The 15,017-nt window shown below is 45.7% G+C and overlaps 1 long non-coding RNA gene across 2 annotated transcripts in view; it reads left to right on the top strand.

Moving 5' to 3' along the window:
- Positions 1 to 12,824: 12,824 nt before the first annotated feature.
- Positions 12,825 to 15,017, top strand: part of LOC114605084 (uncharacterized) — a 116,925-nt gene continuing 114,732 nt past the window's right edge. The window contains exon 1 of one of the 2 annotated variants that reach the window (XR_013394404.1): positions 12,825 to 13,322. This is a non-coding gene — a long non-coding RNA (uncharacterized LOC114605084). The remainder of the gene's footprint in view (positions 13,323 to 15,017) is intronic. The other variant, XR_013394405.1, reaches the window with a different exon arrangement.

A 15,017-nucleotide genomic window follows, 5' to 3' on the forward strand; every position in this document is an offset into this window, starting at 1 on the left:
CAGGGTGAGCTCTCGTTGCTTGGTCCCTGCTTCTGCCAACCTAGCAGTTCGAAAGCATGTCAAAGTGAAAGTAGATAAATAGGTACCACTCAGGTGGGAAGGTAAACGGCATTTCCGTGCACTGCTCTGGTTCGCCAGAAGCGGCTTAGTCATGCTGGCCACATGACCTAGAAGCTGTACGCTGGCTCCCTCGGCCAATAAAGCGAGATGAGCGCCGCAACCCCAGAGTCGGTCACGACTGGATCTAACAGTCAATCTTTCAATAAAAGCACGGAATGTTTCTTGTGAAATTGATATAGGTTGTTGGCCTCCATTTTGTATTTGGTACCATCAACATTGCTTCTGGGAGCCTGTAACATTTCTTACAGCTCCTGTCCCTGGATTGCAGCAAAGGGCAAATAATTTCATTTGGCATTAAGAATGAGAAAGCTATAGTTGAGCACAGCAATTTATGGAATACTTCAGCGTCAGGGCAGTGCTCTGAAACTCCTTGCAGGAGTTGTGCCGTTACAAATCTTGGTTTCTGTCATGATGGCGGCCATCTTTGTATGGGTGTGTGAGAGGCAGAGGCTGACAGAACTAATAAATGATGAGAAAGCCCATTGGAAGCCTTCGGCCGGAGCTGCAGATGGTATGCTGAGGAATGCTCTGCGTCTGCTGCAGCCTGTCGCTTTTCATCAGCGCTAATGAGGGAGAAGGCAAAGACAGCTGACTGAAATGAGAAAGTGTTCATGGGGCACACAGCTGATGGTGGTGCACGCTGTCAGTCAAGGGGTGGTCTTAGCCACAGATTAGATCTTTCCAGCGGCCTCTGCAGCTTGCTCGCTCCCTTTGTTCCTAAAAGACTCTCTCAGCTGGTGAAATTGCAAACAAAAGGCAGCTCTATCCGAAGCAACAGCGCAGAAGCCTTCGCTGAGGAGGAACATTAAGGGAAGCCGTATCAGCGAGACAAGCGGCGCTCGGACAATGCAGGGGACCACCGACGGCATTGCATGAGACCTCGAGGGAGTCTGGTAATTACTCTTAGAGGCCCCGTCACTTTCTTTCCACCTAAAGGGCTGTAGAGAAAAAGGCCCTGTTCGCACATTCTCACCCGTTGCTTGAAGACAGCAGCACCCAGTGATGCATATCCCCAACGACACATCATACTTTTCAGTGCCGTTATTAGTCACATTGCTGTCCCACCCGCTTCTAAAAGGAGTACAGGATAGCATACAAGTCCCCACCACCACCACCCATTTTTATTTACACAACAATTTTAAATGGACCAAGACCTGAACTATCACGCTGAAAATTATAAAATGATGTGAGATTAAGTGATTCTCTCCACCACCTAGAGTGTCAGAGAGCAAACCGGCAAGTAAACCACACAGTTAAAAGTTGGAGTTAACTTTTTATTAGCAAAAAGATGATCTTCACGTACTTGAGTGGGTGCAGGCCTAATGGAGGACAGCAGCTCATTCCCAGTAGGTCTTACTCCATGAAATCAGTTGCCAAGACTAAAGGTACCGCCAAGCCATCTATGTATCCTCCTCTTGAGGGCTTTCCCCAAGCATTCAGAGACTGTACCTGTGTGCCTCTCTTTGCTCCTCCTGTTTCATGCCTCTTCTGGTTCTGGCAGTCAGTGGAGTGGGGAGCTTGTCATAGCAGGAGGGGGAAATGCCCAGGACTCTTCACCAGCCTGACTCATCTCTGCCTCTTGGCCTCCCTCCTGTTTCAGCTTCTGCCTCTGATTCTGGACTTCTTTCTGCCACACACTCTCCCAGCTCACTAAGCCCTGCTACCTCTTCAGCTTCTGACACCTCCTCTTCCCCATCTTCTCCCTGTGACCACTCATTATTGTCCCACCTCCACTTTCCAGGCTCTGCACATTCTTCCCTTGGTGATTCCTCAGCTGGTTCCTCCCGTCATTCTTCTGCATCCAACCAGCCCATCTCAGACAGATTATAGAGAAGTCATTTGTGAGGTAACCAGAAGCAAAGTTGGCCAGGCCTGCTGTTGCCAATAAGAGGCTTTTTCTCAACTAAGGTGCTGCTAGGCACTTAAAAGCAGTGGCAGCTGGTGTGTATAGGGACTGGTAGGGTGGAAATTGGGGAGCCCAACTGTAGATGGCGCCACAGACATTAGCAGGCAGAGCCCACCAATTCTAGTTTCTCCTCTCTCCTACTTCCTGTTGAGTTCTACTAGCAATGCACTTTGCAGTGAATTCAACTACCTTGTAAGCCAGTAGTGGGGAACCTCCAGATGTTGTTGAACTACAACAACACCTTCAGCCTCAGCCAGCCTGGCTAATGGTCAGGGATTTGGGGAGTCGGAGCCCAACAACATCTAGTGGGCCACTGGATCCCCTTCCATATAAGCAAAGTGGGTTTTTTTGAAGGGGGGAGGATTTTAAGAAAGGGTGGGATGGAGACCAGGACCCACTATGGAAACTTAGGAGCCCCTGGGCCACCTCTAAAGCACCTTTAGGCACTAGGTGATAATGTTTCTCTTTAACCAGGCCTTTGGCTGACTGACATCCGATGCCCTTTTAAATGTATTGTGGGAGCAAGGATTTTTGTTTTGTACTTATTTTTATTACGTATTTTTTATATATATATTACAATTTTATATTGTCAACCACGCTGAGATCTAAGGATGTAGGGCGGTATATAAATTTAATAAATCATCATCATCATCATGAAGTGCAATGGTTATAAATGGTTATAAATGGGAGAGACCAGCCTTAAGAGCACTGCAAGACCTAAGATCAGTTTCAGGAGAACAGTTGTGATCTATGTGACCCAGAATCCCTGGATTCCAAGTATCGGTTGCATGTGCTATTGCTCAAAGCAAAATTAATGTTATTTCCACCAGGTGGCAGCAGAATAAAAGCAATTGCAGTAGATTATAGCTGGTTGCAATAGCTGCCATTTCAACCACCTTCCTCCCTCCCCTGACCAGCTTTTAGAAATGTAACGGCTACCATTCTGAAATTGGTGGCTCCTGAACACATTCATATCATATTTCCTTGCAGAGGTGTAGACTTTTGCTTCCAAGATTACATGCTGACATTACGTTAGTCAAAAATGTGCGTTAAAAGGAGGCTTGCAGGATCAGGCCAAAGACATATCGAGTGCAGCAGTCTTGTTCACACAGCAGCCATTCAGATGCCTATGAGAAGCCCACAACTCCTGCCTCTTTCCCCAGCAACTGGTATTCAGAGACATATTGCATGTGTCTGTGTAACTCAAATGTTAACATCTTTATTTTATTTTAATTGCTTCGGACAATCCTTTGTGTAGGATCTCAACAAAAAAAATATGGGAAATCTTTGCATGGTAATAAGCCAGGAAACTCTGGGGCAACTTTCTCTTACAATTTCTGTACTACTACTTAAAGGGCCTGAGATAGCTCAGTTGGTAGAGCATGAGACTCTTGATCTCAGGGTCGTGGGTTTGAGCCCTACATGGGGCAAAAGATTCCTTCATTGCAGGGGGTTGGTCTAAATGACCCTCGTGGTCCCTTCCAACTCTACAACTCTACTAGAATTCTAAGATTCTAGTATATAATGTCTGCCTCCTGCAATAGATGACAGTAGAAGGAGCTAACAGGCACCTAACATCAGCACCTTGGCCAGCATAAGCCCACCAGCGCTGATTCAAGTTACCACAGCACCCTTCCTTCCTTATTTTTTTAAAAATGTTTTATAGTCAGCGTGTGGCTGACTGGGCATGAACATGGTTCCTGATGCTCATTTTATTATTTGCACATTACAAATGTATTATCCATTTCTACAGCAAAATGGTGCTTATGTGCCCAAGGAAACATATTCAGCGTCAGGATAGCAGGAGCGAACTGCCATTTTATTGCTGTAGCTAAAATGCAGTGAGTTTAAAAGGCAAAACTGCACATGGTTGGCAAACTGGGTTTTGTTTGCATTTTAGCTTGAGCACATCTGTAGTGTGGAAGCAGTAATGCATGGAATGCGGGGGGGAGAAGAGAAATGCAAATGGGGCACAGCCTCAAAGTCATCAGCTCGTTACTTTCCTCCTCTTTAGCCTCAGTTTTGTCCATGTGGAACTCAGCAGGAAGGAGGATGGGGACAAAGTTGGAATTAGGCTGTGTGCATGTTACTGGCTTAAAACAAAGCTAGGTCATTCTTTTTCTGAATTTGGATTGAAGGTGGTTTTGGGGAAAATACATCACAGAATCACAGAATCCTGGGGTTGGAAGGGATACCAAGGGCCATCTAGTCCAACCCCTTGCAATGCAGGAATCACAGCTAAAGAGTCCTTGACAGATGGCCACCCAGCCTCCGTTTCAAAACCTCCAATGAAGGGGAGTCCATCTCCAAATTGCAGCATTTCATAAGAAACATCAGCATAGATACAGATAGATATACGTTGTGGCTAATGCCATGTCTACACAGCTTCTCGAACCAGCAGCAGGAACACAGTGGATACAGGAGTGTGTACATAGCTGTTGTTAGCGCTGCCTGTCTTTGGCTCTGGCGCCACCTACTGTCGGTCTCCCTGCCCTCCACCCTACCGGTCCCAATGGGCACCCGCTGTCACTGCTTCTGAAGCGAATTGTCTGCAGTAACAACTGAACATTCCCTGCTCAGTCCAAAAACTGCATTCCAGTCCTGCCTAATCCAGCAGGGTGTAATTGTTAAGATGTCACACTAGGAATGGGGAGACCTACATTCAAATCTCCAGTCTGCCAAGAAGCTCACTGGGTGACCTTGCGCAGTCACTTTCTCTCTACCTCGCAGGGTTGTTGTGAGGATAAAATGGGAGGTGGAGAATCACATGACACAACTTTTAGCTGCCCATTGAAGCGCATAGAAGACAATCTTTCTAAAGAACTGCCTGCACTTTGCCAACGCAAATGAACTGAGAGGAACCACTGCCTGTCAAGCTCGTTGATTGAACTGAGCTATGAACTTTTGTTTGACTGTCATTAGTTCCGGTCCTGGCAGCTGAAACACAGCTCCCCTTTGTATGCATGCTACATTTTCACCTTCCCTGTGGGCTGAAAAGAGTTTTTTATGTGACCTCTTTGAAGGCCAAAGTATATGTCTCTATACCCCTAGATACACACCCTGTCATAATAGAAAGCCAGAAAATGCTGGCAACTTGAATGACTGCCACAGTTACCCTGATTTCCTCTCTATTTCTGGCTCATAGCTAGCAGGTCAGAAGATTTTAAGAGTAACATAATTAGTGCACTTTGCAAAGCTCACCAAAACTGATACACAGGTTGGGCTTAATGTGACACCGTGGTGATAAAAAAAAAAGGTGAACTGAAAAACCTGGTCAACATATTCTGCTATTTATTTATTATTATTGTTACTGTTCTTTCCATATATGTATATACAGTATTTTACGCCTCACCTTTCCTCCACGAAGCTGAAGTGGGTGGCATATGGTTCTTCTCCCACACATTTTAACCCCGAAATAACTCTGTGAGGTAAGTTAGGCCTAGGGATAGTGACTGGCCCAAGGTCACCCAGTGACCTTTGTGCTTGAGTGGGGATTTGAATCCCCGTTCTCCCAGGTCCTCGTGTAACCCTCTAACCACTGCACCACACTATATGCCACCAAATGTTTTGTTTTCACAGAGAAAACAAGGAAGGCAGGTCTCTTGTCACACGATTAAGGATAGCTCCTAGTGAGCAGAACTGCGCAAAGGCTGGAGGTAAACTTATCAGCCTGTGCCTCCAATCCATCCTTTTGAACAACTGGAGTCGGGACAGATTTCTCTCCTGATTTCCATTGACTCCTGCTTCGTGTGCTTCCTCTACCATTGGACGGTTAAGGAGGTATGAAAGGTACTCGATTCCTTGGGGCGAGAGGAAGGACCCTAGGAGGCCCTGGGGCTGTGAGATTCGGGTCAGATGGCCCTTGTCTGCCAGTCTCCAGTTTAACATTCCTCTGATCACCTGCATCATGCTCAGAGATGGCAGCATGGACCAGCTCCCTAGCTGGTGGCAACGTAAACCTGTATCAGTGCCCTGTATCCTCCCAGGGCTTCTTGGTTCATAACAAGGCATTATACCCTCCAACATTTCTCCATTGAAAATAGGGATGTCTTAAGGAAAAGCGGGATGTTCCAGGATCAACTCAGAAGCTGGGATGGCTTCTGTAAATCCAGGACTGGCCCTGGAAAATAGAGACACTGAAGGGTTTGAGGCATTGCCATGTTCCTGATTATATCATCAGATGCCCCATGAGACATAGAGCTCAGAATGGGCCTCAGCTGAAACCAAGCTAATTCATTTTTTAAAAAAACTTTTATTTGTGAAATTTTAACAGCTTTTATACACACATCATGCAGTATCCACCACTCATCTATTTTCCTAAGACTTCCCAATCCAGCTCTCTGTGGCATTCTAGGAAAATCTTGATCTGCTGCATACCCTGATATTTCACCCATTATCATTTCAAGTCTTCCTTTTTTATGTTATCTGCTGCTCATATGTTAGGTAAAGGTAAATGTAAAGGACCCCTGGACGGTTAAGTCCAGTCAAAGGGGACTATGGGGTTGCGGCACTCATCTCGCTTTAGGCCAAGGGAGCAGGCGTTTGTCCACAGACAGCTTTCCGGGTCATGTGGCCAGCATGACTAAACCACTTCTGGCGCACGGATGACCGTGATGAGTGCCAGAGCGCATGGAAACGCCACTTACCTTCCCGCCACAGTGGTACCTATTTGCACTGGCATGCTTTTGAACTGCTAGATTGGCAGGAACTGGGACAGAGCAACGGCAGCTCACCCCGTTGTGGGGATTCGAACTGCCGATATTTGATCAGCAAGCCCAAGAGGCTCAGTGGTTTAGACCACAGCTCATCCCGTGTCCCTCCTATGTAGGTTAAATTGCATATTGTACCCTCTAAGATAATCTCCAAAACACCTCTCCTCTTATCTTTAGCTCATTCTTATTCCTTAGTTTTGCAGTCATGATTATTAATTCTATTCTATTAATTTGTTCTGTCAAATTTCCTTTGTGTGTATCTCTTCTTTTTTCCATATTTTTTTTGCTAATTCAGACTGGTTCATATCAAGCTCTTTTGGGTTGAGCCCATTGCAGATTGAACTTATTGAAGCTTACCCATCTCTAGTTACACCTTTGGTCATATGTGATCAGAGCATTCAAGGAAGCCCACAAAAATTTCTGGCCTGCACAATTTTTTGTTACCCCATATGCCTGCTCCTGCAAATCTTTTGTTAAGCGCTGAGGGTCTGAAAAGGGGCAGGCGTTTCTTACTCAGCAGACTTGTAAAGAGCTACTCATGATATCATGTGTCATCTCAGCTCATACAGTGCAGGTCCCTGTTCTTGACAACCCTTCCTAGCCCTTTGTCCTTATGAAATGCATTTTAGGTCCAGTGTAACCAATTCCCAAAGCATAGCTTTGCTGACTGCCTTTAGCTTGTTGCAAGGAACAGGCAAACTGAGTTGCTGCTGTTGCTATCAACTTTACATGGAGCGATGGCAAAACTTTAAGGTGTATTTGTGTGTGTGGGAAACTTTTTTATTTCAGGTGATATTTTGGAAGCTTATGGAAGCCTAGTGACAGGAAGAGGGGAAACTCAAAATCTTCTTGGGAGAAATAGGGGGACGGAACACATATGTTGTTTATGCTGACACATTTCTGTTGCCCATCTCCACAATAATTAATTAACAGATCCCCAGCATAGCCCCCCCCCCCCCCGACTTTCCCTTCCTTTCTTTGACTGCTCAGATGCCTTCATCATCTCCATTTGAATAAAAGCAAGTCTTTGCAATGCTGATTTCTAAAAGCAGAGAGGCAGTGCTCTCTCTCTCTCTCTCTGTGTGTGTGTGGAAACTAGCTTTCAGATTATGCGGATAAAAAATGTATATTGGAAGAGCTATGGAACTTCTTATATAGAAAAGGACCAAGTTATTCAGTGGCAGCAAGCTACAAAGAAAATTAGATTAAACCTGAGACTGATTCAGAATTTATTTATTTTTTTAGGTGTACAACGTATTTGTAGGAAGGCACTGTCTAATACAGGTGCTGCAGTTTAATGCTGAAAATGCCTTGTTGAGATACATGATATTGACAATTTCTTCCTCATCTGAAGTTACTGTCTGCATGCTTAGGGTTGCTCAGCACAAACATGCCTAGGATTCCACTGTAAATTAAGACACACACCGTATTTTTCTCTCAAAGACTCCATAGAATTGAATTTTACCCCTCACAGAGCTACAATTCCCAGCACTCTTAGCAAACCACAGTCCTTAGGATGCTTTGGGAGAAGCCATGTGCTTTAAAGCCGTAGCACACGTGCAAATGAACTTTAGCTGAATCTGGGCCTGTATATACAGTATGATCTTTCCCTTTATTTCGTATTTTCTTGGCGGGAGTACAATTGCTTATGTAGCCAGAGAGGCACCATCCATTCTCAAGAGGGAGGTGCCAGCATTCTTACGAGGAACCCTGACGTTTACAGAGTGTTTAAAAAGCCTCGAGTGCATTGAAAAGAAGCTGAGGCCGCACATGGCGTTTTCCCACTCCTTGCAAGCAATGGCTAATGTGCCCGTTAACCTCTTCTGGGACTCAAGCAGCGACTGGGGTGGGGCAGAGGAGACATTTCAATGGAATAAAGGCTCACAGGATTCCAAACTCCTCAGCGCAGACAAATGGTCTTTCCTCGATGGAATGAAGGAGTCTCTCGTTGAATGTTTTGAAACTGTAGATCTGCCTGTGGCATGAGGACAGTTCGCAATTCCAAACCCTTGGCAGTGTGGTGTAGTGGTTAAGAGAGGCAGACTTGTAATCTGGTGAACGGGTTCTTGTTTCCGCTCCTCCACATGCAGCTGCTGGGTGACTTTGGGCTAGTCACACTTCTTTGAAGTCTCTCAGCCCCACTCACCTCACAGAGTTTTTGTTGTGGGGGAGGAAGGGAAAGGAGAATGTTAGCCGCTTTGAGACTCCTTAGGGTAGTGATAAAGCGGGATATCAAATCCAAACTCTTCTTCTTCTTGGCAGGCCTGCTTATGGGTGATCTTGCTTAACTCAGAACCAAGTGAGTGATTCCAATGAATGTTCATCCACGGATACACAGAGGCCATGTCTGCACTATCCTTTTAGAGTAGACAAGGCAAAGAATCCACAAAGTTAGTTTAAGGATGTAGGGAGTTGTTAGGAGGCCCCCTCACAGAGCCACAATTTCCAGAGTGGTTAAACAATCAGCCTCTCTCCCCACGGAACTCTGGAAACTGTAGTTTTCTAAAGAGAATAGAGGTTTTCCAACAACACTCAGCATATTTAACCAACTACAATTTCCAGGATTCTTTGGGTTAAGCCATCCATATTTAAACTGATACGATACTGCTTTGTATGTACAGTGCAGATGGGGCCATATTTTAAAGAGGCCTTGCTGCATGACTTCTTGCTTTGGAAAAGCTTTTGGGCAAGACGCTTCTCTCAGTGAGTCTACTTCCATTTCTGTAGCTCAGTCAGTAGAGCACAGGATTCTTAATTTCAGGGTTGTGGGTTCAAGCCCCATGTCGGACTAAAGATTCCTACATTGCAGGGGGTCAGACTGGATAACCCTTGTGGTGCCTTCCAACTCCACGATTCTATGATTCTACCACTAATTGCTCTTCCTCTTTCCCATCACTGCTAATACCTATTTGCTTGCCAGGCAGAAAGCCAACAAGCAGGCTGCAATGGTGAAGAGTAAGAGGAGGTCCAGAGGGCTCTTGTCAGTGGCCCCTCTGCCTGCTGGGATGTGGGCCCTTAGCAGTTGCGAGCCCTGAATATTCGTTCCATGCATTATGCTACTCATGCGAAAAGAACCGTTCCGAAGCATGCCTTTTTAATGTATAAAAGTACCACTTAAAAATGAGGTTTCTCATATTAAAATGATATCTCCTCCTGGCACTTTACATGTTTTGACAGCCTCTTGGGAAATAAGCAACCATTAACTGGAAGCCATGCTTTGTCTTTCAGTGATGCATGGCAGACGCCACATAAAGTTCGGAGCTTCACATCATCATCCTGAAACGGAGCTCCAGTGTGCTGGAAAGGATAACAACATCCAGCGCTGCCACTTAATTATCCTTGAAAGTGCATTCAGAAGGCCCTTTTCTCCATCTCCAGGTTTGAGCCAGATAATTCTATTTACCTGTGTTGACAGATTTTCCTGTCTGAAACAAATAATTCTGCAAACTCTTTGCTTGATTCATGGACATTGTTTTAGCTTACAAGACAGATCTTGCATGGAAAACAAGCCAAGCTACTGGGTTCTGAAGCAGAAATGCCTTCACAACAATAACAACAAATAAATAACAACCCATTGTTTACATCTACTTTTTGATGCAGTTTTAGCTTGTCGTTTACCATTTCCACAGCACTGTTACCATTTATAACAGTAATCATTTACATAGCACCATCAATTTGACCAGTATAAGAGGACAATTCTCTGCCCTTCAGGACACGAGCTAACACAAAGAAGGGAACAGGGAGATGGACATTGATGTACTGTCAATGTACATGCTGCTTTATGGGGCAACAAAACAATACTCTTTCCCCAGAAGCCTACAATCCAAATGTTGACAGAGCAGGAGGTAACAGATGAAAGGGTGGGAAGAAAAGACCAGAGTAATAAAGGATGGCTATATGCAATGGCAGTCACACATGCTCAAGCTTAGATTTGGATTGGAAAGAGCTGAGCAATAATGCCCCTGTTCAAAACTCAGGGTGCCTTCAGGCGATCTGACTCTATCGGCTCCCACTGGTTCTCCCCATTATCTCCAGCAAATACTGCAACTCTGTTTGGCCCTACTGCCCCTGGTGGCGAGTTGCTGGGGATGCTGCCCATTGCAGGGGCTGCAGAAGTGAAGCCCCCCAAGTTGGAAGTGAAACATTCAACTTGTGGCCAGTGAGCACATTCAGTCATGTACTGTATTCTCAATATGAAAACTCTGGAATTAGAGGGAAGGAGCAAGATTGACGTGTATGCAAATTCCTGCTCTTACCTTCAAAGCCACACAGATCTCATTTGAAGACTCATTAAAGGCCCCTTCAAATCTGGGGTGAAATGCTTTTCTGGTGCTGCCCACTTTTGACATAGGTCCTTGCCTAGCCTGAGTATTCACTGCTGGGCTTAAGTGTTGTAGCTCAAATGAAAGTAATGAGGACACTGTAGTCTGTATACGCCTTCAACTAGAACAGTATATGTTTTGCTTCGGAGCAAACAGGAGAGTGTGCCAAGCCATCTTGTCACACGCCTCTGGCTTAAAGAAGAAATCCTTGTAACAATCTAAGCTGATGCCTAATTACTTTTCTTTCTTTTTTACCATTTGAAATATATCTACCATGAAAATATGCATAAAATGAATGATGCAGTGACTAACTGTAGGGCTAGATTACAGCACCTGTGTTTCATTCAATGGGATGAATAGGATGCATGTGTCAGAAAGGGGTGGTTTATTGATGAGTAATAATAATAAATTCACAAGACACAACGGAGCTGCACTGAGCATCACTTCCATAAAGTGCCTGCTCTGGGATTGCTCATAGATGAAGAGCAGAATACACACACACACACACACACACACACACTAAACAAACTAAAGTTAGTTGTTCTTGAGCAGCTCAGTAGTAGAGCACAAGATTTGCACCTCTAAGTCCCTAAATCCAACACCAACATCTACAGCAATGGCTGCAATGTTTTCTTAATACAGCATAAGGCTAGTGTTGAATATGATTTAGCACTGGGATAGGATTGGGTCCTTCAGTTTAGACATTACACTTTCCATGTTGATATTATCCAGAGTCTAAGACTGCAACCCTAACTCCACTTACTTGGGAGTAAGCCCAGTTGAATTCAATAGGCCTTACTTCTGAGTAGATATAGTTTGGATTGCAGTGGCTCAGTTTCTTAAGGGTTGGATCCCAAAAGTTAACTTATGTGCCTTGCTTTTTAAATAAACAAATTTACCCAAAAAAGCAAAATAAGCATATCCTTATCCAATATCTCCCAAACTATAGTTAGCATTTCTTCCATCTTACATTTTTATATAGAAAAAAGAAATACAGTGGTACCTCGGTTACATATGTGTCAGGTTACATACGCTTCAGGTTACAGACTCCGCTAACCCAGAAATAGTGCTTCAGGTTAAGAACTTTGCTTCAGGATGAGAAATCGGGCTCCAGCGGCGCGGCAGCAGCAGGAGGCCCCATTAGCTAAAGTGGTACCTCAAGTTAAGAACAGTTTCAGGTTAAGAATGGACCTCCGGAACGAATTAAGTACTTAACCTGAGGTACCACTGTAAAAGGGTGGCATTCTGAATTCCTTGGGCTCATATCCTGGCAAGTATGTTTACGAGCTCAGGCACAATCCTATGCAGAGGTACTTATTTATTATAACTAGGTTAACTATTGCACTTGGTAGTAAACCCCAGTGAAATCAGTGGGGCTCAATTCTGAGTGTGTGTGGGGGAACCACTGTGTCTACATTTGCTTAAGCGTGCTTACATCTCAGAATCTGTTTTGATGCATGTTTTCCAATTGCACGGTTTACTGAGGCTGTTGTCTCCTTCCTCCCCACCCCCCCCTATACAAGATTTTTTTTTAAAAAAAAAAATAATCAGCATTTTTAAAAGTGCCTTGGTAAAATGGCACACACACACACAGCTCTGAAGGTTACAGATAGGTAGCCGTGTTGGTCTGCCATAGATGTATCTGAAGAAGTGTGCATGCACACGAAAGCTCATACCAAGAACTAACTTAGTTGGTCTTTAAGGTGCTACTGGAAGGAATTTTTTTAGCTCTGAAGGTAGGAGAGATGCTATCCCCTTTGTGAAAGCCCTTCCTCACCACGCTACCCCTCCAAGCGAGGCCCCTGGAGGAGCCAACCACAATTTTTTGGACTATCGGTTTATTGTGTGGTAGTGTAATATAGTAGGCCCTTTCTTCGACCGACCCCCCCCCCCCCCGGTCTCCTTTCAGCATTTCAGCAGAAGCAGCTCCGCCGCGAGGGGTGTGCGGGGCTGACCCTCGGCATCTTCACCCTGAGCAATGTGCAAAAGCATCCCTCGAGCCCTGCGAGCCTCGCGGCCTTTGACGGCGGCGAGGCAGGAGCAAGGCGAGCGCAGCCGGCTTCAGCTTCCAGCCGAGCCCGGCCTTCTCCCCGCCCGCTCCATGTTTCCCCCTCCCCGCCCTCCTCACAGCGCGAGAGGGAACAAAAAACAGGCCCTTCCCCGGCCGCTCCCGCTTAATCTCCCTCCACCCACCGGTTGCCCGGCCAACAAGCCAGACAAGCAGGTGATCCATTGACAGGGAGCAGATGGTCTCCCGCCGAGGTAAGCGAGGCCCAACAAAGAAACCATATTGATCATATTGCTCCTTTCCTATTCTTCGGATGCAGCGTCAGGGCTCGGGACGTTTTCTCACTCGAGCTCCCTCCTTCCCGCCGCGCCGCTGCCGGGCCTGCCTGCATCTCCCTCTCACACGCAGGGCGACGCTGCTCCGCCTCCCTCTTGGGCAGCGGAGAACCAAGCAAGGCCTTGAAGGGCTGCCTCAAGCGGAGCTGCAAATGGCGCGCTTCCTTCTTTCCCTCCTCTGCCTAGGGCGCCTACAGCCCAAGGCCGGCTAAGTATTTTAGGCTCCTGAGGCAAAGCACCCCACAAAATACTTCTTCCCTCATCCTGACAGGGAAAAACGCCACAACGGTTCAATGGCAAGGTGCTGTCCTTTCCACAGCTGTCAACTTTCAGATTTGAAAATACAGTGGTACCTCGGGTTACATACGCTTCAGGTTACAGACTCGGCTAACCCAGAAATAGTGCTTCAGGTTAAGAACTTTGCTTCAGGATGAGAACAGAAATTGTGCAGTGGCGGTGCAGCGATAGCAGGAGGCCCCATTAGCTAAAGTGGTGCTTCACGTTAAGAACAGTTTCAGGTTAAGTACAGACCTCCGGAACGAATTAACTACTTAACCTGAGGTACCACTGTAAGGGATCAGCAGCCTCGAAAATAAGGGGGACAGTCTATGGGATATCTAACAATCTGGGATAGCAGCGGGAAGCAGCGGGAAACGGCGCTGGAATAAGGGAATTTCCCGCAAAAAATGGAAGGTTGACAGCTGTGGTCCTTTCATGGTGCCCCAAAATCAACACTTGACACACCATCAGGGCCAGATTTATTTTTGATGAGGCCCTAAGCTACTGAAGGTAGTGGGGCCTTTTATATGTCCAGCTGTCCTTTGTCAACAACAAATCGTCGCTGTTTTTTGTGTTGAATATATGCTATATGGACCTAATAGGTATCTAAAGCCATTTGCACATGTTGCCAGGCAACCAGTCCATGCAGAATGTAGGCACCCTATATATAGAAATGAGCAACCAGTGATATTTTAGGGAGCAGGCTAGCAGGCAGGGCCCATTACTTACGTCATAGGAGCCTACACAACACAAAACACTATGTAGGTTTTATTTTATTTGTTTTTTATCTTTTATTTTGGAAATGTACATTCAGTTTTTCCTCCTTTAATTTTTTGGGGGGCCCTCAAGAGAGTGGGGCCCTAAGCTATAGCTTATTTAGCTTATACGTAAATCCGGCACACCATACATCTAAACTGTAGTTTGTTAATGGGGTGCTGGGGTGGTGGCTCTGAGAGGGGCAAACTACAGATCCCAAGATTCTTGGGGAGAAGGGCGAAAGTCGTGTGCTTTGGGTGTGTGGTGTATATGCAGCCTCAGTTTCTGCCTAATGGCAGGGCCGGCTGCTTCAGTTTAATGGATATATTCCTCGCTTCCCTCAGCCTAAGGAAATCTCGAAGCGATGGATCAGGGCAACTTCTGTTCCGTTATGGATTTGATGCCCTTGAGGTAAGGAGAAGAAAGTCATACGCTTGGAGGCACCCTTCCATTCCATCACATAAAACCACACTTGTGAAAAAGTGGGAGGGGAGGCCGTCATACATTTTGCTGCTTGAGATAGAGTAACAAATAGAAAACCTCAACCCTGTCATGGGTGTAGCCAAAGGGGGGGGGGAC

This window comes from Podarcis muralis, chromosome 10, assembly GCF_964188315.1.
Source record: "Podarcis muralis chromosome 10, rPodMur119.hap1.1, whole genome shotgun sequence".
Lineage (NCBI taxonomy): Eukaryota > Metazoa > Chordata > Lepidosauria > Squamata > Lacertidae > Podarcis > Podarcis muralis.